Source organism: Bubalus kerabau, chromosome 9 (assembly GCF_029407905.1).
Source record: "Bubalus kerabau isolate K-KA32 ecotype Philippines breed swamp buffalo chromosome 9, PCC_UOA_SB_1v2, whole genome shotgun sequence".
Taxonomy (NCBI): domain Eukaryota; kingdom Metazoa; phylum Chordata; class Mammalia; order Artiodactyla; family Bovidae; genus Bubalus; species Bubalus kerabau.
This window is the reverse complement of record NC_073632.1, coordinates 53,906,191-53,931,176: the sequence shown is the minus strand read 5'-3', so window position 1 is coordinate 53,931,176 and position 24,986 is coordinate 53,906,191. Positions and strand designations below refer to the sequence as shown.

Sequence of the window (24,986 nt, the reverse complement as noted above, 5' to 3'; positions counted from 1 at the left end):
AGAGGACCCTGGCAGGCTACAATGCATAGTTTAGCAACGAGTTGGCATGACTGAGCACACACGGAGATGTCAGGCTCATTTGTCCATGGAGTTTTCGAGGCAAGAATACTGGAGTGGGCTGCCATTTCCTTCTCCAGGGTATCTTCCTGACCCAGAGATTAAACCCACATCTCCTGTGTCTCCTGCATAACAGGTGAATTCTTTACCCATTGAGCTATCAGGGAAGCCTATGTTAAGCCAAGTCTTTGATAGTTTGTTAAGAATTTATTTATGGCCTATTACTTGGTCAATTTTTGTAAATGTCCCATGAACAGATGTAAAGGATGTGACCACTGAAATCATAAAATTATAATAGGTGTGTAGGGTATTTCATTGTGGATTTAATTCACATTTCCTCAATAACTAATGATGTTGAGTAGTTTTATTATGTATTTGGTGGTGGTTTAGACACTAAGTCATGTCCGACTCTTGTGACCCCATGGACTAGCCTTCCAGGCTCCTCTGTCCATGGGGCTCTCCAGATAATACTGGAGTGGGTTGCCATTTCCTTCTCCAGAGGATCTTCCCAACACAGGGACTGAACCCAGGTCTCCTGCATTGCAGGCAGATTCTTTACCAGCTGAGCTATGAGGGAAGCCCATTATTTATTTATTTGCCATCTATATATCTTCTTTTGGAATATCTATTATCTTACCTACCTTAATTGGGCTTTTTTGTTCTTTATATATCCTATAAGATTTTTATCGAATATGTGATTTATAAATGTGGCCTGCTTTTCTCTCTTTAACAATGTTCTCAAGACATCAGAACCCCCCCACCGTTCTAACTGCAGAGGTTCTAAATTGTGATGAAAACTAATTTAGAAATTTTCATTTATATATCATGTGTTTTCACTTGTGTATCATGTTTCTAAGAAACAGGCCTTGCCTAATTCAAGGACATAAACATTTTCTCCTGTGTTTTCTTTAGAAATTTTATACTTTTAGGTGATTCATTTTGGTCTATGATCTGTTTTGAGAAGTCTGTCATCTAAGGTACAAGGTATTGATTGAAATTCATTGTTTTGCATGGGCATTTCTTATTGTCCCAGCATTTATACTGAAAATACTACACTTTCTCCACTGAATTGTATTTTGAGGTCTTTTATTCTAAATGGGTGACTATGCATGATAATTTACAAGGTACTACATAGTACAAAACGTGCAGAGTAGTTAGTAAAAATGACTTATGAGATCATGAATTGCTTTAAAATGAGGAAAACAAAAAAAAGATTAGAAGTTCTCCAAAGAATTAATATTGTTATAGTTCAGAATCTCCTACCTGTTAATCCTTACAAGACAAATACTCTTTGTCTGAAATGTAGTAAATGAACTTTCTGGAGTCAGGGATCTCATTAGACAATCCTATCCCAATCCCACAGGCTCTGTGATTCTTGGAAAACCAGGAGATGAACCCCGCCCCCCTTTCCAAGTGCAGTCAGCATCTGTCAGTAGAATATTAGGACACTGCATTTAGTTACGCCCAACTTGCAAAAACCATTATATCTTCAAGATTAAATTTATTAATATTTGAGAAAAATCTGATTGTTTATTTGCATTTTGGCATTTATAGATCGCAAATCAAATGTGATGGGTTGGTAAGAAATAGAGATCAAATACCAAGAGAGATAAAGATTGTTTTGATACTAATTAGTGTTGCCAGATTGAAAGCTTACCCACATGTGATTCCTGTTAGGCTCGAGGCTCATTAATCACCTACATGTAGTGAGATTCTCCTGAGAGATGCTGCCATGTGTTAAACAAATATTATGTAAAATTTTAAAGTATTAATTTTTCTCTAAAACTGAGCTCAATTCAGCCTTCAGAGACAGGTGTGATCAGAACTCCCAGGTTTAAGTAGAAGCAGCTCTACTATATTCTGGGCAAGCTATGAAATCCCTCCATGTTTCTCTGGGATTTGTTGCTATGTTTATTGTCTGGAAGGAGAATAAGATATAGTCTGAAATCTGTAGCCTTTTCATGAGGCAGTCATTTATAGTAATTATGGTCTAGCTATACATTTCTAAAATACAGATGAACTTGAGAAATAGATAAAATTAAGCTCGTCCATATTCTTAAACTGGAATTTATAACTTCTGGCCCCCCGGAGACTCCTCCCCAACCAAAAGCCATCAGATCCCTAAAAAATGCCAAATACTGTGTTTAGGAGAGTGTTTATATCGTCAGCAAGTTCCTAAGTGTGGAAAAGTTAAGCACCACCAACTTGGGAGGGCTGGTTCTATTAATGGCTCTCTGTGTGAGAGTCTTAGTTATCTAGTGCCATCTCAGGCATATTTCATGTTTTTTTTAATTTTTTATTGTGCTTATAATCAAATGTAAATGGCATAGTTTTGCCATCTCTTAATTTACCTAACACTTTCATTACCATTTACCGTTTTTGTTCAGTTGCTCAGTCATGTCTGACTCTTTGCAACTGCATGGACTGCAGCACGTCAGGTCCCTGTCCTTCACCATCTCCTGGAGCTCGCTCAAACTCATGTCCATTGAGTCGGTGATGCCATCCAACCATCTCGTCTTTTGTCATCCCCTTCTCCTCCCACCTTCAATCTTTCCCAGCATCAGGATCTTTTCTAATGAGTCAGCTCTTTGCATCAGGTGGCCAAAGTATTAGAGCTTCAGCTTCAGCATCAGCAGGCTTTCCTGGTGGCTCAACTGGTAAAGAATCTTCCTGCAATGCAGGAGATCTGGGTTTGATCCCTGAGTTGGGAAGATCTCTTGGAGAAGGAAATGCCTACCTACTCCAGTATTCTGGCCTGGCCTGGAGAATTCCATGAACTGTATAGTCCATGGGGTCACAAAGAGTTGGACACGACTTAACAACTTTCACTTCCACTAGTCCTTCCAGTGAATATTCAGTGATTTCCTTAGGATTGATTAGTTGGATCACCTTGCAGGCCAAGGGACCCTCAAGAGTCTTCTCCAACACAACAGTTCAAAAGCATCAACTCTTTGACACTCAGCCTTCTTTATGGTCCAATTCTCATAATCATACATGACTACTGGAAAAACCATAACTTTGACTATGTGGACCTTTTTTGGGAAAATAATGTCTCTCTTTTTAATATGCTATCTAGGTTTGTCATAGCTTTTCTTCCAAAGAGCAAGCATCTTTTAATTTCATGGCTGCACTCACCATTGGCGGTGATTTTGGATCCCAAGAAAATACCATTCAGTATCTTTTGTTATTTCTCTATTGCAAAAAATTTTTATCATATATAGTCCATGTATTGTATTTTAGTACAATTCCCCAAAGTTGATTAACTATAATTGAACATATTCTGCAGCTCAATGATAATTGAATTGCTTTTAAACAAAATCTTTATTGTGATAAGAGGAGAAATGTCTTACACAGTGTACACATCTGACCCTCCTTCCAGAACCCATTTTAATCACACAGCTTTGCTTATGACCTATGTAGACATCATTCAGGCTGTTCCCCGGGCTTGAGGCACTGCCAAGTGAGGAACTTACTTGCCAGGATCAAATTCTGAGTTGTGTACCTGAAGCAAGGCTTCCAACAACCCTACAGATATAAAGTCATACGAGGTGTGGGTCAAGATAATGCGACCAATCAGAATCCAACAGAGAAACAGTAACGCAGAGCAAGTGTTAAGAGCTCTGCAATTCTGCATGCTAGAGGTATATCATTTAGTGGAAAAGAAGAGATGAAAGAAAAAAATAGGCAAAAAAAAAGAAGAAAAAACATAGGAGGACTGCTATGACCTGAAGTGCTCTAGATGAAGTTAACATAAATTTACAAAAAGTCCAAATGTTGATAAATTTTAAATGGTATAAAGTTGTTCAATATCATTACAATAGAGTTTTAATTTATTGGTTGCTGGGTAGCAGAAAATTTCTGACTTTCTCCCTAATAGGGATCTTGGTTAACTGCACCACTAAAAATTGCTTCAGGACATGGATTTGAAAACAAAAAAAACACTTTGTAGCCATACAAACACATAGTGTATCAATCATGTATGCTGACTTCTCTCTTTCTTTTCCTTTCTTTTAGTGGTACCCATTTCAAATCCTGAAAGATGATGCTATGAAAGTGCTGCACTCAATATGTCAGCAAATTTGGAAAACTCAGCAGTGGCCACAGGACTGGAAAAGGTCAGTGTTCATTCCAATCCCAAAGAAAGGCAATGCCAAAGAATGCTCAAACTACTGCACAATTGCACTCATCTCACACGCTAGTAAAGTAATGCTCAAAATTCTCCAAGTCAGGCTTCAGCAATACATGAACTATGAACTTCCAGATGTTTAAGCTGATTTTAGAAAAGGCAGAGGAACCAGAGATCAAATTGCCAACATCTGCTGGATCATCGAAAAAGCAAGAGAGTTGCAGAAAAACATCTATTTCTGCTTTATTGACTCTGCCAAAGCCTTTGACTGTGTGGATCACAATAAACTGTGGAAAATTCTGAAAGAGATGGGAATACCAGACCACCTGACCTGCCTCTTGATAAACCTATATGCAGGTCAGGAAGCAACAGTTAGAACTGGACATGGAACAACAGACTGGTTCCAAATAGGAAAAGGAGTATGTCAAGGCTGTATATTGTCACCCTGCTTGTTTAACTTATATGCAGAGTACATCATGAGAAACGCTGGGCTGAAAGAAGCAGAAGCTGCAATCAAGATTTTGGGAGAAATATCAATCACCTCAGATATGCAGAGGACACCACCCTTATGGCAGAAAGTGAAGAGGAACTAAAAAGCCTCTTGATGAAAGTGAAAGAGGAGACTGAAAAAGTGGGCTTAAACTCAACATTCAGAAAACTAAGATCTTGGCATTTGGTCCTATCACTTCATGGGAAATACATGGGGAAACAGTGGAAACAGTGTCAGACTTTATTTTTGGGGGCTTCAAAATCACTGCAGATGGTGATTCCAGCCATCAAATTAAAAATTAAAAGACACTTACTCCTTGGAAGGAAAGTTATGACCAACCCAGATAGCATATTGAAGAGCAGAGACATTACTTTGCCAACGAAGGTCTGTCTAGTTAAGGCTATGGTTTTTCCAGTGGTCACGCATGGGTGTGAGAGTTGGATTGTGAAGAAAGCTGAGCGCCGAAGAATTGATGCTTTTGAATTGTGGTGTTGGAGAAGACTCTTGAGAGTCCCTTGGACTGCAAGGAGATCCAACCAGTCCATTCTAAAGGAGATCAGTCCTGGATGTTCTTTGGAAGGAATGATTTAAAGCTGAAACTCCAGAACTTTGGCCACTCCATGCAAAGAGTTGACTCACTGGAAAAGACTCTGATGCTGGTAGGGATTGGGGGCAGGAGGAGAAGGGGACGACAGAGGATGAGATGCCTGGATGGCATCACTGACTCGATGGATGTGAGTTTGAGTGAACTCCGGGAGTTGGTGATGGACAGGGAGGCCTGGCGTGCTGCGATTCATGGGGTTGCAAAGAGTCGGACATGACTGAGCAACTGAACTGAACTGAACTGAACTGAGGAAAAGAAATGGAGACGGCAATGGCACCTCACTCCAGTACTCTTGCCTGGAAAATCCCATGGACCGAGGAGCCTGGTGGGCTGCCGTCTATGGGGACACACAGAGTCAGACACAACTGAAGTGACTTCACTTTCACTTTTCACTTTCATGCATTGGAGAAGGAAATGGCAACCCACTCCAGTGTTCTTGCCTGGAGAATCCCACGGACGGCAGAGCCTGGTGGGCTGCTGTCTATGGGGTCGCACAGAGTTGGACATGACTGAAGTGACTCAGCAGCAGCAGGAAAAGAAAGCAGATCCTTCTTGGGAGAAATCTTGGGATCCCTATTAGACTAAACATGCTAAGATGTCTCTTCTTACTAGATACCATACTTCATTAAAGCAGAATCATTGTATAATATCTCACCTACTATAATAACTAATTACTGTCCAGTAAATAGTTTATGAATAATGAATGCAGACATACCTTGATTTCTTCTCCATAATAATAGTGTTGCAGAGAACTACCAAATGTTTAATTGAATTGGGTAAAAGGCTGTTTTCCATATGTGTACCTGCATGTGTATACAGCATGAGTATAGTTTATTGTGTTGACAGAACTTAGGCCTAAACTATTCATGAGAATTGTATTCACCTAAAACATTCAGGCAATATTTCACAAGCATGAGCCATCATAAGTTCTCCTGCTCTATTAAAATCCCCATATAAATAAAATGATATTTCTTTCAATGGTAATTATTTCTGCTTACTTGGAATTTAAACGATGGGGTTTTTCTTAAGGACTTAAATCATATCATAAATACAATGGCAAATACAGGAAAATAAATGAACCTGAATGTTACTTTTTAGTATAAAAATGTTCCAGTCTTAGACTAAAAGAGCTGCATAGAGATTTGAGCAGCTTCCTGGCACTTATTGGACATGAACTTGGGCAGACAAGGGTAAAGAGTGAGGGACAGGCAGGCCTGGCATGCTGCAGTCCGTGGGGTCCCAAAGAATCAGACACAACTTAGCAACTGAACAACAACTAGTACTTATTACTATACCACAATTTGCTATGCTCAAGATTCAAACTACAAAATATCCTTGGGTATTAATTGAAGTAAGTTATTCTGTTACTGTAGTTAATTCTCTCCTTTGGATAAGGTCATGTTTTGTTTATCAATGTACCAAACTTAATTTTCACAAAAAGAAGCAAGTATTTGGAAATTACATTTTATCAGTGTTTAAATATATTGTTAAGCAAAATGTGTTTAAATTTATGTATCACTGTTATTAAATTAAAAAGTACTCTTAAATTTCTTGTTAACTATTAGCCTAGAAAAAAATGTATTTTAATGGAAATTATGACAGATACTTAACCAAAGAAGTGATATTATACCTCTAACTTAATGCTTAGCAAAAGAACGTATAAATTATAGTGAACTTTCTAAAATAATGTGGAGGTGAAATCATTCTTAGAGAGTTGACTATCAGCTTCTCTTCCCAATGTTTTAATATTCAAGTACCTATTTGCCCTAGGAAATATGAGGTTTAGACCTCTGGTGCATTTAAAATAATTCTGAGATGTGCCAGATTTCAGGATCAATTTCTTTAGTAATTTGATTTTCAAAAAAGTGGAAAGGAAGTAGACTGCTCCCTATTTGTATGGTTGAGTTTGTGTTTTAACAAACTTCTTCACTGCATTACACTCCATGAATATGGAGTACAAAGATATGATGCTGTTGTAAACAATTCAGAGATTCATTACTTCTTTAATAAAAAGGGTCATTTGCTTTCTGAAATTAGCCGTTGCCTGATTCCCTCTTACAGTGACTTTTCTGGCACATCTCTCTCTCTGTCTCCACCTCACCTGCTTACCACCCGCAATGGCCAGTGAGTGGCCTACATTTCCTATTCCTAATTTGGGAGAAAGATTGGGAGATTTCGTGCTGTGTTATCCTCAGAATCTCTGAATGGTGGCCTGCCTGTAAGTACTGGGACTCTAATCCCTTTCTCTGTAGAACTGGTCAATTCCTATAGATGAGTATTTGTGAAACTCCTTGCTTCATTTTCCACATTTCCCTCCTATTTTTCTGACATCTGGTGTTCCTGCACTGAAAAAAAAAAAAATTCTAACATGTGAAATGCAACTGTTAAAACACAAAAGTTTTTTCTTTCTTTTTTCCTCCCAAATGCAATGTAGAGTTCTAGGAGACCAAATAGTATTTCAGTAAATGCTTGACTGTAGTGTATATTAACAGTTGGATATCACATCCACATTCTACCAACTTTTAGATGCTGAGGGAGGACAAGGAAGGAGGTGCTCAGAGTTTAGGAGAGCGCTCATCAGTGGGCTCAGTGCTCCTGCTGAGCTGGCCACTGGGTCTTATGCTACTGGGGACAGCTGGTGGCAAGTCCCTGCAATCAGAAGCCATCACTAACAGGCAGACTCTACAGTCATTTTAATCAGTCTTTGGCAAAGCTCAAAGTAAATGTTCTAACTGGATATTTTTCCTGGGAATTGCCACTGTGTGGCAATTTAGTTATCCTGCTTGAATTGAGGCAGTATGATATAATGCAGAATCATTGATGATAGAATCAAATATTCCACTGATCCTGAGGTTTATTCTATAAAGTTACTTCAAGTCTTGATCTAGAGAACAGCATTATTAACAGTTTACAATAGGCAGAAGGTGTATACAGTATGTCTGATATTATTTAAGTGGATTCAAGAAGGCAATGGCAGCCCACTCCAGTACTTTTGCCTGGAAAATCCCATGGACGGAGGAGCCTGGTGGGCTGCAGTCCGTGGGGTCACTATGAGTCGCACACGACTGAGAAAATTCACTTTCACTTTTCACTTTCATGCACTGGAGAAGGAAATGGCAACCCACTCCAGTGTTCTTGCCTGGAGAATCCCAGGGACAGGGGAGCCTGGTGGGCTGCCATCTATGGGGTCGCACAGAGTTGGACACGACTGAAGCGACTTAGCAGCAGCACGCTATTTCTACAATGGTTAAGAGCTGAAAAATATATGTTCAAGCAAAATGTGCAAGATTCAATCTGTTGAATGTTTTAAAGTTTGTTTGGTTTTTTAGTTAGTGTGTACATAATTTAAAATGTCAGATAAGCCTATAAGATTTGGTTAAAAACCAGAAGTCCTGTGCTTTTATTCTCCCCACCCTACATCATGCAGTAAACATTTTCTACTCTTAGCTATTTAGACAGAGATTTTCCCCATAATTCTTAAGTAATGTGCTTTTATTATTACACTATAATTTCCATTTTCTATATTTCCTATTGATCTTCTATTATAGAAGATGAGAATATAGTTCTTCCAACCTTTGCTCTCATTCGTCTCTCCTCCCTCCATCTTTAAATGAGATTATGTTGTTATTCTAGTTAAAGCAGTGTTCAGTATTTACATTATGATTACTATTTAAACATTACTCACAGATGAGGCATGAAGTTTTCTAGAAGTATATTTCCTGTCCTGTATGTTGTTTTGTTCCCCTGGAGTTCAAAATGCTTCCCTTTCTCAATTTTCTGATTTTTTTCACCTAACTATCACTAATTTCCTTCCATAAATGCAAATTTTCTCTCAATTCATTTTTTTTAATTTTATTTTATTTTTAAACTTTACATAATTGTATTAGTTTTGCCAAATATCATTGATTTATTTTTTTTATTGAAGGATAATTGCTTTATAAAATTTTGCTGTTTTCTGTCAAACCTCAACATGAATCAGCCATAGGTATACATATATCCCCTCCCTTTTGAACCCTGCTCACATCTCCCTCCCCATCCCACCCCTCTAGGTTGATCCAGAGCCCCTGATTGAGTTCCCTGAGCCATACAGCAAATTCTTGTTGGCCGTCTCTTTTACATATGGTAGTATAAATTTCCATGTTACTCTTTCCATACATCTCACCCTCTCCTCCCCTCTCCCCATGTCTATAAGTATATTCTCTATGTCTGTTTCTCCATTGTTACCCTGTAAATAAATTCTTCAGTACCATTTTTCTAAATTCCATATGTATGCCTTAGAATATGATATTTATCTTTCTCTTTCTGACTTACTTCACTCTGTATAATCGGTTTTAGGTTCATCCACCTCATTAGAACTGATTCAAATGCATTCCTTTTTATGGCTGAATAATATCCCTTTGTGTATATTTACGACAACTTCTTTATCCATTCATCTGTTGATGGACATCTAGGTTGCTTCCATGTTCTAGCTATTGTAAATAGTGCTGCAATGAACAATGGGGTACATGTGTCTCTTTCAAGTTTGGTTTCCTCGGGTTATATGCCCAGGAGTGGGATTACTGGGTCATGACTGTGTGGATCACAATAAACTGTGGAAAATTCTAAAAGAAATGGAATACCAGACCACCTGACCTGCCTCTTGAGAAACCTATAAGCAGGTCAGGAAGCAACAGTTAGAACTGGACTTGGAACAACAGACTGGTTCCAAAGAGGAAAAGGAGTACATCAAGGCTGTATATTGTCACCCTGCTTATTTAACTTCTATGCAGAGTACATCATGAGAAACACTGGGCTGGAAGAAGCACAAGCCACAATCAAGATTGCTGGGAGAAATATCAGTAACCTCAGATATGCAGATGACACCACCCTTATGGCAGAAAGTGAAGAGGAACTAAAAAGCCTCTTGATGAAAGTGAAAGTGGAGAGTGAAAAAGTTGGCTTAAAGCTCAACATTCGAAAACAAAGATCATGGCATCCGGTCTCATCACTTCATGGGAAATAGATGGGGAAACAGTGGAAACAGTGTCAGACTTTATTTTGGGGGGCTCCAAAATCACTGCAGATGGTGACTGCAGCCATGAAATTTAAAGACACTTACTCCTTGGAAGGAAAGTTATGACCAACCTAGGTAGCATATTCAAAAGCAGAGACATTACTTTGCCAACAAAGGTCCATCCAGTCAAGGCTATGGTTTTTCCAGCAGTCGTGTATGGATGTGAGAGTTGGACTGTGAAGAAAGCTGAGTGCCGAAGACTTGATGCTTTTGAACTGTGGTGTTGGAGAAGACTCTTGAGAGTCCCTTGGACTGCAAGGAGATCCAACCAGTCCATTCTGAAGGAGATCAGCCCTGGGATTTCTTTGGAAGGAATGATGCTGAAGCTGAAACTCCAGTACTTTGGCCACCTCATGCGAAGAGTTAACTCATTGGAAAAGACTCTGATGCTGGGAGGGATTGGGGGCAGGAGGAGAAGGGGATGACAGAGGATGAGATGGCTGGATGGCATCACTGACTCAATGGACATGAGTCTGAGTGAACTCCGGGAGTTGGTGATGGACAGGGAGGCCTGGTGTGCTGCGATTCATGGGGTCACAAAGAGTTGGACACGACTGAGAGAATGAACTGAACTGAACTGAACTGAGAAGGGTATGGCAACAATTATTGGCCAATATGCCCCAGTATTCTTGCCTGGAGAACCCCCCTCCCTGGCAGAGAAGCCTGGGAGGCCACAGTCTACAAGGTCACAGAGAGTTGGACATGACTGAAGCAACCCTAAGTGCACAGACATAAGATTTCTTTTGCCTGGTGAAGCTCTGCCCCACTGAGAGTTAAGCATGAAGGTGGAGCAGCTGCTGGGCTTGTGGGGACCCTGGTGGCACCAAGTGTACAGGCACACAGACTGCCTCTGCTGCAGGAGTTGTTATGGCCCTATCAGAGTCTTTTTTCAAGCCTCCAGTAGCTGGCACTCAGAAGGCCTCTTTGGCCAGTCTTTCTCTGTAGCTTTGCCTATTCAGACACTTAGAGGGCTTCCTTGCCTGGGGTCCTTCTCTATTGTTCAGCATGTCAGGTACATAGAGGGGCCCCCCTAGCTGGGGTCCTATTCTGTAGTTCAGTGCCTCAGGCACTTGATTTGCCAGCTTCTCCATTGCTCAGCTGCCAATGCTGGCATGTAGGGACGGAGAGGCTATGGTGATGGTTCCACCCACTACACGCAACTCAGCAGTATTGCCTTGCTTCCATGGCCTGGCTTTCCTCCACAGGCATTTCCCACCACGATCTCCTCCCTCACATCCCCTCAACCTGTCTCTCTGCAGTCAGCAGCAGCCCTTGCCCTGGGACTGTTCCACAATCCCCAAACTCTAGCTCCCAGCTCCTGTGGACCAGTGTTCCTGCCCCCGGTATGTATGGTTGCAGCAAGGACTGTCTGATTCTCATTCCATTTAGACTGCTTCAGATCAGCTCTTTCACTCTCAACCTTAAATGTTTCTGCTCTGACTCAGACAATTGCCCTGATGTGGGGATTGGACCCCTGCTTCAGTTCCCCCACCTGCCGAGGGACAGGTCCACTCCTAATAACACTCCTGTTTTGCCCTCTAGTTCCTTCATCCTACGGAGTTTTGCATGGTTCTATATTCTTTCCACTGGTCAGGTACTCCTGTCCACTCTCAGCTGGTGTTCTGCATGCACTTCTGTGTCTGAAGGTGTATCCCTGATGTATCCATGGAGAGAGATATACTACGTCCACCTACTCCTCTGACATCTTGTTCTCCTTCAATTCATTTTTAAAAGACGTAATCTCTCAATTCTTTCAAGCCGGAAATTTATTTCCTGCTCTTGTAGAAGATTTATGAAACAAAAAATAAATAAACAAAAAGAATAATTCTATGAGTACTCAAGTACTCACTGCTCAGTTTAAGAGAAGTTTATGTAAAATATAAAAGTCCTCGTGTACTTTCCCCTGATAACTCCCTAGTGACTCATGTAATCTGTGTTCCAAATTTGATGATCATGACTCTTATTCATAGTTCTATACTTTTTCCATGTATATATAGATATCAAAGCAAATGTATTATAGTTCTTGATACTATAAAATATTTTTTAAAATCTATCATACTTTTGTTAAAATAAAATACAAAATAGAGACAAAACTTGAAAATTCCATGAGCAGAAAAAATTATTTAAGCAGAACCAAGTCTAGTTTATCTCATGAAGAAAACAAAAAGGTTAATTTTTGCAAATGCCTCTGATAATTATAAAATAAATTTAAGACATCTTCTGAAGATAGTATAAGATAATCACTTTTAACTAACCCCCTGTTATCCAGAAACTCCACTGAATTAACCAATCATTGTAAAGCTGAAACAACTTCCTCATTTTCACTTTAGAAGCCATTCTATAATGTCATACCTCTGAGCTTCACATCAGTTTTGGGTTTGAAAACTCCCAGTTTGTTAACTGTTCTTCCACATACAATATATTCCAACTAAATACTGTTTTCCTGATCTAGGTTTAATTGTATCTATTTCTGGAATTCTAGAATTGTACCTATTTTTCATTCTTCCTCTTTTTTTTTCACTTGACATTATCATGTTCACGAGTTCATTTATGTTGACACATGTGATTTTGGTTCACTGATTTGCACTACTCTGTGGTGTAATCATTATGTTGAACATGCATGAGCAGTAGAAGTAAACACAGCCACCTCATTTCTGTCTTTCCATGTCACTTTAAATCTTCTGTGTGGTTTTACTACTTCCCAAGAGAGAATATGGGGCTTCCCTGGTGGCTCAGAGGTTAAAGCATCTGCCTGCAATGTGGGAGACCTGGGTTTGATCCCTGGGTTGGAAAGATCCCCTGGAGAAAGAAATGGAAATGGCAACCCATTCCAGTATTCTTGTCTGGAGAATCCCATGGATGGAGGAGCCTGGTGGGCTACAGTCCATGGGGTCACAAAGAGTCGGATACGACTGAGTGACTTCACTTTCTAAGAGAGAATATGACAAATTCTGATAGATGCTGTGACTTAATGGAAACTCAGAAGGCTGTAAGTCACAGTTTCAATTCTCTGTGCAAAATGTCTAGTCAAGTGTTATTATCAAAGTCAAAATTTAATTAAAAGTTTTGGCTTCCCCTCCCTCTCAGCTTGTCTCTGTGTAAGAAAGAAGCTTGCAGTTAGCCAAAAAGGAAGATCTGGCATCTTTTTAACCTTTAACTCCTCCTCTCTCAACTCTCTTGAGTTGTAGACACTGCCTTTCACACATAAGGGAAAGTCTAGGAGACTTGCAAAGATACCTATCTCACAGTTTTGGACAACTGAGCCAAAGCCAACAACTGTAACTTCTAGAGTTTTTAATATGATTACAGTAACCCTGGTTTGTTTCTGCCACAATTATGTCCTTTAGTGTTACAAGTTTATTAAAACAATATACTGTCATTGTTATTAGAGTGAATACTTGGTGTCTTCTGTGATAATCACGTGTTTTTTTCTCTTCTCTTTTCTATTTTAGTCTATTGCTATAGTGAAGAACAATGGTTTTCTAATAATAAAATGCTTTTTTCAGATTTGTGATAAATCCAATTTGTATGTCGATAGATATAGATACTACAGGTAGACATTCTGTATTTTTACATGATATTCCTCCTTCCAAAACTCTAAATAGTTGTATACTAAATAATCTCTTTCCATCTCATTGTCTTTCATAATTTCCACCTCTCATTTACTCTGTGATTTAAATTCTATGTTTATGTCTACCAGTTTACTAATTCTCTTTCTTCCAGTGTTTAATTACTGTTTATCTGTCATAAACTACAGCCATCTAGCATGACTGCAGCCATGAAATTAGAAGACACTTGCTTCTTGGAAGGAAAGCTATGACAAACCTAGACAGTGTATTAAAAAACAAAGACATCACTTTATCTACAAAGGTCCATATAGTCAAACTATCTATGGTTTTTCAAGTAGTCATGTATGGATGTGAGAGTTGGACCATGAAAAAGACTGAGTGCTGAAGGATTGATGCTTTTGTTTTGTTTTGTTTTGTTTTTTACAATTCTATTTTTATTTATTTATTTTTAAATGGTTCAAAGATGAATATTTTTAATGATAAAAGGTACAATTCACAAAGGAGATAGGCATCATAAACCATTAGACATGTAACAACAAGGAAACAAAGATACATAAAGCAAAAATCAGAAGAAATAGAGGGGAAAAGAAAAAAATGTATAATCATAGTGAGACATGTTAGGATTGATGCTTTTGAACTGTGGTGGTGGAGAAGACTTTTGAGAGTCTCTTGGACAGCAAGGAGACAAAGCCAGTCAGTCCTAATGAAAAGCAATCCTGATTACTCATGGGAAGGACTGATGCTGAAGCTGAAGCTCCAATTCTTCGACCACCTGATGCAAAGAGCTGACTCACTGGAAAAGACCCTGATACTGGGAAAGACTGAAGGCAAAAGGAGAAAAAGACAGCAGAAGAGGAGGATGAGATGGTTGGATAGCATCACTAATTCAATGGACATGAACTTGGGCAAACTCCAGGGGATAGTGATGGACAGGGAGCCCTGCAGTCCATGGGGTTGCAAAGAGTCGGACATGACTTAGCGACTGAACAACATCTAGCATATTGCATCTCTGGTAAATTCTCAAAATTCTCTTGGTTCATCTAAAAATATACCCTTTCAATTTTTACAGCATCTTGGTTTTTAGCTATTAATATATTCCTTCATTTCTTTAAATATACTAAACATGATTCTATATTCTACATTCTCTGACTAAAATTTCCGGATCTGAAGATATTGCTGAGGTATTATTTAAATGACTCTTACTCTTGTCATCTTTTTCTTTATATAACAAGTGATCTTTGATAATGAATTTATATTCTTTAGAACTTTACTGTAATGAATTATTTAGGCCTGGATTTAAAGTTTACTTTTCCAGAGATGTGATCCCTGAACCTTGAACCAATCCCAGTTTTTCATTGTTAACAACAAATTGAGATTTGAGTAGTAGATCTTATTTTTTCAAATTTATTATTTCAAGGATAAAATTTCTCATTTTCAAGTTATGTTTCTAGATTGAAGTTTATATCATTATCACTATTACTTTTTTTGTATCTTCAGTTCTCATCTGGTTGTCATTCCTGAAAAATCAAAGTTTCACAACCTCAAAATAGTAAGAAATGACTTTGCTATGAAAGAAAGATATTCAATCATCTGATCCCACATTTCAAGCTGTGTAAAGAAGATAACTTACACTTGGTATACTTTCTAATAGCTTTCATGTATTGATATTGAAAGTAGTTTTACTTAACAGCTCTATAATTTTGAAAGTCACCTGTTTCTTTGGCATCTTACAGAATTTTTTTTCTAAATTTCCTGCACCTATCGGTTTTGTGAAAGCTTCAACTCAATTGTTGGGAGAACTAAGCTGTATTTTTGAGTGTCAAAGAAGGAACTGAATAATCAATATATTATGTCATATTAAAATCCTAATTAAAAATCAAATTCTAAAAGTGATGACAGTAATGGGTAATATTGTTGAAAAATAGAGCTTGGACAGAGATTAAAACCATTTGAAAAACAGTATCTATTATTTTTTTCTATTTCCATATGGCTACATCGCAGTTTTGTGCTGCTTCATGAATCAAGTATAAAACTTGTTTTTTTTTCTTTTAAAACCTCTAATGATGCTTATAAAAATAGTAACAATAATAATGATGGTGACTACTTACTCTGTGGATTTTAATTTGAAACTCATTGAGTATAAGATTCAGAGGAATAACTTACAAAATCTAAAGAAAGAACAAGTCCTGGAGTTTAAATGTCACATATGGTAATGTATGAGATAACTATTTTGTGGTTTGGTTGGCACTTGTTCCCCTAATACATCTTAAGGGCACAAGTCACCAGTAGAGATATTCCATGACTAAGCATGTCCAGCTATGAAGTCAGACTACGTGAGCTCTATGCCTACCAGCTGAGTGACCCTCAGCAAGACCCTAAATCCCACCAAGCTTCATTACCCACAATAGGTAAATGAGGATAATAGTACCTATGTCAGAGAAGCACTGTAAAGATATTAGGAAGTAATATTTTGAAATCTTCAGCATAGAGCCTAACACAGAGTCATGTTCATATGGACCTTCATCTCCTCAGACTCTAATACAGTCAGGTATTTTAGGGCTTAGTCTGGGAAAATAAGCCCAAACACTGAAATGGAAGCTAATGCTTTAGTCAACATCACATCTATTTAGCCAACAGTCTTCAGCTAACTGCTCTTCCTGGTTTATCATTGAAACAGCTTCACAGAGAACAAGCAAAGAAAACTGGCTGCAGGCCAACGGGGTGGGGAGAGCTCACCATATGCCAGACCACTTGCTCTGCCACATTCTTCCTTGCACAATATTAATGGAACTCATTGGTTTTGTGTCACATAGACCTGGTTTGTCAAAGATCAGATTTGATCATTTAGTATTTAGTGATCAAGAACAAGCATATATTGGTAAGCACATGGCCTGGAACAAAGTAAAAACTCAGTAAACACTAGATGCAGTTTCTTACTTTGAACTTTTTAAGAATTGATGCATTTTTCTCTAAATGCACACAAGAAATTTACAACTCAACCCAGTTGTGAATTTTGTTCGGTCATCTAGTATAACCCACCAGCGTTACGTCTTCCTCATGTTAGACGTACTAGAACTGTCAGCACATTGCATTTGTTACAAAGGATGTAACCTTTTTATTAAAGGGTGTTCCCATGTGATACATTTTATTCTTATAATTTCCCTACTTGGTAGGACAAAATGCATTGCCATTGTACCACAAATGAGAACACTAATATACCAACTGGTTGAGAGATTCAACTAAAATCACAAAACCCAAAAAAGAACCAGAAGACCTGGTGTCTGGCCCTGACTCTGCTTCTAATGAGCTTGTCTTTGTACATACAAAACCCCCTGCTCTACCTAAAAGCCTCACAGTATCATTAATAGAAACAAGGGCAATATTATGTGAAATGTCAAAGTACGTTCAAACCCACAGTGATAGACAAGTATAAGATGATATTGTGTGATATGAAAATCATGGCCAAATCTAGCTCAAGCTTCTGTGTAAATGAAGAAAGATGGTTTTTCTATACAACTCAGAAAGAAAAGTGCCAGAAAATTTTTTTATTACAGAATATTTTTTAAATTTCCTAAGGAAAGGAAAGTTTTATTTCCTACTGAGAGAGAAAAGAATTCTTAGAGGAGAATGTGGCAGGAGTCACAAACTTTAAATCAGGATATTTGGGTTTAAATTCTCCATTTAGTACCAAGGAACTGAAAATTTTCTTAATGTTTTGCAGCTGCAGACCTCAATATATTCTTTGTAAAGTTATACCAGAAAGACTGAAGGTCTTTTTCAGCTCTGCCAGTCTCTGTTGCTATAGTTCTTCTACATGGAGGGCCTCTGTGAAATTGTTAAATACAAGTAACACCTCAGCTGAATTGTGGCTCCTACAAATGCATTCCTCTTAATAATGGAATTCTTCAGTTAATTGGGTGTTTGCACAATTTATCTTTTCCTATCCCTTCTTTCATTGCTTTTGTTTTGCTAACTCTCTCTCACAGATTCTTCTTGCTCAGTTGTCTCTGATCTCCCCTTTTCCTAGTCCTCTCTCATGTTTTTAAGTTCCATACTATTCTCTTGCATTTCTAGCTATAAAGTATATGTATTATCCTTGTTTTGCAATCTAAACAATCACAACAACTTCAGCACTCCACATTTTTAGAGCAAAGAGATAGCCAGTATCACAGTTTTATTGGAGAGTCTGAATAATGGGTCCAAAGACATTCATATCCTAGCGTGGACAAATTATGTTACCCTACATGACAAGAGGGATTTTCCCATTGTGATTAAATTAATGATCTTGAGATTGGGAGATTATCCTGATTATGCAGGTGGACTCACATAATCATAAGAGTCCTTCTGAGGAATATAAGGGATCAAGAGAGTCAGAGTCAGAAAGAGAGATGTGACTATAGAAGCAGAAATTAGAAAAGTTTGAAGACACTACACAGCTGGTTCTGAAACTGGTGCAAGGAGTCACAAGCTAAAAACTGTGGGCAGCTTTTCAGTTCAGTTCAGTTCAGTCACTCAGTCATGTCCGACTCTGCGACCCCATGAATCGCAGCACGCCAGGCCTCCCTGTCCATCACCAACTCCCGGAGTTCACCCAGACTTACGTCCATCGAGTCAGTGATGCCATCCAGCCATCTCATCCTCTGTCGTCCCCTTCTCCTCCTGCCCCCAATCCCTCCCAGCATCAGTCTTTTCCAATGAGTCAACTCTTCGCATGAGGTGGCCAAAGTACTGGAGTTTCAGCTTTAGCATCATTCCTTCCAAAGAAATCCCAGGGCTGATCTCCTTCAGAATGGACTGGTTGGATCTCCTTGCAGTCCAAGGGACTCTCAAGAGTCTTCTCCAACACCACAGTTCAAAAGCATCAATTCTTCAGCACTCAGCTTTCTTCACAGTCCAACTCTCACATCCATACATGACCACTGGAAAAACCATATCCTTGACTAGACAGACCTTTGTTGGCAAAGCAATGTCTCTGCTTTTGAATATGCTACCTAGGTTGGTCATAACTTTCCTTCCAAGGAGTAAGCGTCTTTTAATTTCATGGCTGCAATCACCATCTGCAGTGATGTTGGAGCACAAAAAAATAAAGTCTGACACTGTTTCCACTGTTTACCCATCTATTTCCCATGAAGTGATGGGACCGGATGCCATGATCTTCATTTTCTGATTATTGAGCTTTAAGCCAACTTTTTCACTCTACTCTTTCACTTTCATCAAGAGGCTTTTTAGTTCCTCTTCCCTTTCTGCCATAAGGGTGGTGTCATCTGCATATCTGAGGTTATTGATATTTCTCCCGGCAATCTTGATTCCAGCTTGTGCTTCCTCCAGTCCAGCGTTTCTCATGATGTAATCTGCATAGAAGTTAAATAAGCAGGGTGACAATATACAGCCTTGATGTACTCCTTTTCCTCTTTGGAACCAGTCTGTTGTTCCATGTCCAGTTCTAACTGTTGCTTCCTGACCTGCATGCAGATTTCTCAGGAGGCAGGTCAGGTGGTCTGGTATTCCCATCTCTTTCAGAATTTTCCACAGTTTATTGTGATCTACACAGTCAAAGCTGGAAAAAACAAAGACGTGGATTCATGCTAGGGCCTCCAGGAAGAATTCATACCTGCTGAGCTCAGTTATACCCATTTAAAACTTCTGACAGCAAATTCCTGGGTTTTAAAAGTTGCCACATGTGGGCTAATTTGTTACAGTGACAGCAGGAAATGAGTAGAGAGCTGTCTGCTCTTCTCAACAGTGTGACTCTTCTGTAAGTTGGACTCTAGCATAACTGCTGGTTCCTGAAAGATCTTACTTAAGAAGCTGTGTGTATTTTGAAACTGTCCAGAAATGCTGCAATTCCTAAGTTAATCAGGTAAAGAAAAAATTGAAAATACCTTACATTGTAATGCAATTTGCATTCCATTTATATTCTCCTTTACCTACTGCTGTCATAATTGATGTTCTCAGGTAATCACAATGAGCTAGTTTACATGAGATTTCTAGATAGTGCTTAAAGCTGTTTGCAACCTTGAGTTTATGTGATTATATTGTAAAAACAAATTAGAAAGCACTCAATCCTATCAGTTCATATCTACTTTCCTGAAATGTACTCTGTGTGACTCTGATTACAGTATACATCATCTTAAATTTCATTATCTAATATACATTTAAGTTTCTCTGAATTACTGATTACTGATATCAGGGTATTTCTATGGGTGAAGTATATGCTTTTAAAATCCTTTATGCCTTATCTATTCATGCAGAAATAGGGGAGCAGCCCCTTAACCATCTAGACATACTCTACAGAACAATATTCGTATTCAACTGTGGAGATCCCCTGTTTCTGAATTTCTTAATAATGACAATAAGGATGGGAAAGTTATACTTATTTATTGATGATCATGGAGGCATATATAGAGCGAAATTTATTTCAGTAGATTTCCTCGAAGAGGGAATAAGTTGTAGAAGAAAAGAGTTAGAATCCTACTCAAACTCTTCCAGAAAATTGCAGAGGAAGGTAACCTTCCAAACTCATTGTATGAGGCCCCCATCACCCTAATACCAAAACCTGACAAAGATCCCACAAAAAAAGAAAACTACAGGCCAATATCACTAATGAACATAGATGCAAAAATCCTTAACAAAATTCTAGCAATCAGAATCCAACAACACATTAAAAAGATCATACACCATGACCAAGTGGGCTTTATCCCAGGGATGCAAGGATTCTTCAATATCTGCAAAGCAATCAATGTAATACACCACATTAACAAATTGAAAAATAAAAACCATATCATTATCTCAATAGATGCAGAGAAAGCCTTTGACAAAATTCAACATCCATTTGTGATCAGAACTCTACAGAAAGCAGGAATAGAAGGAACATACCTCAACATAATCAAAGCTATATATGACAAACCCACAGCAAACATTATCCTCAATGGTGAAAAATTGAAAGCATTTCCTCTAAAGTCAGGAACAAGACAAGGGTGCCCATTTTCACAATTACTATTCAACATAGTTTTGGACGTTTTGGCCACAGCAATCAGAGCAGAAGAAGAAATAAAAGGAATCCAAATTGGAAAAGAAGAAATGAAACTCTCACTGTTTGCAGATGACTTGATCCTCTACATAGAAAACTCTGAAGACTCTACCAGAAAATTACTAGAACTAATCAATGAATATAGTAAAGTTGCAGGATATAAAATCGACACACAGAAATCCCTTGCATTCCTATACACTAATAATGAGAAAATAGAAAGAGAAATTAAGGAAACAATTCCATTCACCATTGCAATGAAAAGAATAAATACTTAGGAATATATCTACCTAAAGAAACTAAAGACCTATATATCAGATCAGATCAGATCAGTCACTCAGTCGTGCCCGGCTCTTTGCGACCCCATGAATCGCAGCACACCAGGCCTCCCTGTCTATCACCAACTCCCAGAGTCCACTTAGACTCACGTCCATCGAGTCAGTGATGCCATCAAGCCATCTCATCCTCTGTCATCCCCTTCTCCTCTTGCCCTTAATCCCTCCCAGCATCAGAGTCTTTACCAATGAGTCAACACTTTGCATGAGGTGGCCAAAGTACTAGAGTTTCAGCTTTAGCATCATTCCTTCCAAAGAAATCCCAGGGCTGATTTCCTTCAGAATGGACTGGTTGGATCTCCTTGCAGTCCAAGGGACTCTCAAGAGTCTTCTCCAACACCGCAGTTCAAAAGCATCAATTCTTCGGCACTTCAGCCTTTTTCACAGTCCAACTCTCACATCCATACATGACCACTGGAAAAACCATAGCCTTGACTAGATGAACCTTTGTTGGCAAAGTAATGTCTCTGCTTTTGAATATGCTATCTAGGTTGGTCATAACTTTCCTTCCAAGGAGTAAGTGTCTTTAAATTTCATGGCTGCAGTCACCATCTGCAGTGATTTTGGAGCCCAGAAAAATAAAGTCTGACACTGTTTCCACTGTTTCCCCATCTATTTCCCATGAAGTGATGGGACCAGATGCCATGATCTTCGTTTTCTGAATGTTGAGCTTTAAGCCAACCTTTTCAATCTCCACCTTCACTTTCATCAAGAGGCTTTTTAGTTCCTCTTCCCTTTCTGCCATAAGGGTGGTGTCCTCTGCATATCTGAGGTGACTGATATTTCTCTCAGCAATCTTGATTCCAGCTTGTGTTTCTTCCAGTCCAGCGTTTCTCATGATGTACTCTGCATAGAAGTTAAATAAACAGGGTGACGATACACAGCCTTGACGCACTCCTTTTCCTATTTGGAACCAGTCTGTTGTTCCATGTCCAGTTCTAATTGTTGCTTCCTGACCTGCATACAAATTTCTCAAGAGGCAGATCAGGTGGTCTGGTATTCCCATCTCTTTCAGAATTTTCCACAGTTTATTATGATCCACACAGTCAAAGGCTTTGGCATAGTCAATAAAGCAGAAATAGATGTTTTTCTGGACCTCTCTTGCTTTTTCCATGATCCAGTGGATGTTGGCAATTGATCTCTGGTTCCTCTGCCTTTTCTAAAACCAGCTTGAACATCAGGAGGTTCACAGTTCACATATTGCTGAAGCCTGGCTTGGAGAATTTTGAGCATTACTTTACTAGTGTGTGAGATGAGTGCAATTGTGCGGTAGTTTGAGCATTCTTTGGCAATTGCCTTTCTTTGGGATCAGAATGAAAACTGACCTTTCCCAGTCCTGTGGCCACTGCTGAGTTTTCCAAATTTGCTGACATATTGAGTGCAGCACTTTCACAGCATCATCTTTCAGGATTTGGAATAGCTCAACTGGAATTCCATCACCTCCACTAGCTTTGTTTGTAGTGATGCTTTCCAAGGCCCACTTGACTTCACATTCCAGGATGTCTGGCTCTAGGTCAGTGATCACACCATCATGATTATCTGGGTCGTGAAGATCTTTTTTGTACAGTTCTTCTGTGTATTCTTGCCATCTCTTCTTAATACTTCTGCTTCTGTTAGGTCCATACCATTTCTGTCCTTTATCGAGCCCATCTTTGCATGAAGTATTCCTTTGGTATCTCTGATTTTCTTGAAGAGATCTCTAGTCTTTTCCATTCTGTTTTTTTCCTCTATTTCTTCACATTGATCACTGAAGAAGGCTTTCTTATCTCTTCTAAATAACTGTGAAAAGAAGAGAAGCAAAAAGCAAAGACCTATATATAGAAAACTATAAAACACTGGTGAAAGAAATCAAAGAGGACACTAATAGATGGAAAAATATACCATGTTCATGGATTGGAAGAATCAATATAGTGAAAATGAGTATACTACCCAAAGCAATTTATAGATTCAATGCAATCCCTATCAAGCTACCAACAGCATTCTTCACAGAGCTAGAACAAATAATTTCACAATTTGTATGGAAATACAAAAAACCTCGAATAGCCAAAGCGATCTTGAGAAAGAAGAATGGAACTGAAGGAATCAAGCTGCCTGACTTCAGGCTCTACTACAAAGCCACAGTCATCAAAACAGTATGGTACTGGCACAAAGACAGAAATATTGATCAATGGAACAAAATAGAAAGCCCAGAGATAAATCCACACATATGGGCACCTTATCTTTGACAAAGGAGGCAAGAATATACAATGGAGAAAAGACAATCTGTTTAACAAGTGGTGCTGGGAAAACTGGTCAACCACTTGTAAAAGAATGAAACTAGAACACTTTCTAACACCATACACAAAAATAAACTCAAAATGGATTAAAGATCTAAACGTAAGACCAGAAACTATGAAACTCCTAGAGGAGAACATAGGCAAAACACTCTCTGACATACATCACAGCAGGATCATCTATGACCCACCTCCCAGAATTTTGGAATTAAAAGCATAAATAAACAAATGGGACCTAATTAAACTTAAAAGCTTCTGCACAACAAAGGAAATTACAAGCAAGGTGAAAAGACAGCCTTCAGATTGGGATAAAATAATAGCAAAGAAGCAACTGACAAACAACTAATCTCAAAAATATACAAGCAAATCCTGCAGCTCAATTCCAGAAAAATAAATGGCCCAATCAACAAATGGGCCAAAGAACTAAATAGACATTTCTCCAAAGAAGACATACAGATGGCTCACAAACACATGAAAAGATGCTCAACATCACTCATTATCAGAGAAATGCAAATCAAAACCACTATGAGGTACCATTTCACACCAGTCAGAATGGCTGCAATCCAAAAGTCTACAAGCAATAAATGCTGGAGAGGGTGTGGAGAAAAGGGAACCTTCTTACACTGTTGGTAACAGCCACTATGGAGAACAGTGTGGAGATTCCTTAAAAAACTGGAAATAGAACTGCCTTATGACCCAGCAATCCCACTGCTGGGCATACACACTGAGGAAACCAGAATTGAAAGAGACATGTGTACCCCAATATTCATCGCAGCACTGTTTATAATAGCCAGGACATGGAAGCAACCTAGATGTCCATCAGCAGATGAATGGATAAGAAAGCTGTGGTACAGATACACAATAGAGTATTACTCAGCCATTAAAAAGAATACATTTGAATCAGTTCTAATGAGGTGGATGAAACTGGAGCCTATTATACAGAGTGAAGTAAGCCAGAAAGAAAAACACCAATACAGTATACTAACACATATATATAGAATTTAGAAAGATGGTAACAATAACCCTGTGTACGAGACAGCAAAAGAGACACTGATGTATAGAACAGTCTTTTGGACTCTGTGGGAGAGGGAGAGGGTGGGAAGATTTGGGAGAATGGCATTGAAACATGTATAATATCATATATGAAATTAGTCGCTAGTCCAGGTTCGATGCACGATACTGGATGTTTGAGGCTGGTGTACTGGGACGACCCAGAGGGACGGTATGGGGAGGGAGGAGGGAGGAGGGTTCAGAATGGGGAACACATGTATACCTGTGGCGGATTCATTTTGATATATGGCAAAACCAATACAATATTGTAAAGTTAAAAAATAAAATAAAATTTAAAAAAAAAGAAAAGAGTTAGAGACTCTGGGAAATAGGAGGGGGAGGGGAAGGACTAATTTTAAAAACAGGAAGCATATATTAAAAAAAATCTCAAGGTGTCTTTAT

The 24,986-nt window shown here is 38.7% G+C and overlaps 1 protein-coding gene across 35 annotated transcripts in view; it reads right to left on the bottom strand.

Annotated features, from left to right (window-relative positions):
• Positions 1-24,986, bottom strand: part of LOC129619891 (uncharacterized) — a 684,565-nt gene that overhangs the window by 347,565 nt on the left and 312,014 nt on the right. The window contains exon 1 of one of the 35 annotated variants that reach the window (XR_008698250.1): positions 1,321-1,335. The exons of the other annotated variants lie outside the window; for them this stretch is intronic. The gene's annotated coding sequence lies outside the window, so the exon portion shown is untranslated. Of the gene's footprint in view, positions 1-1,320; positions 1,336-24,986 lie in introns of those variants that run through there. 35 annotated transcript variants of the gene reach the window in all.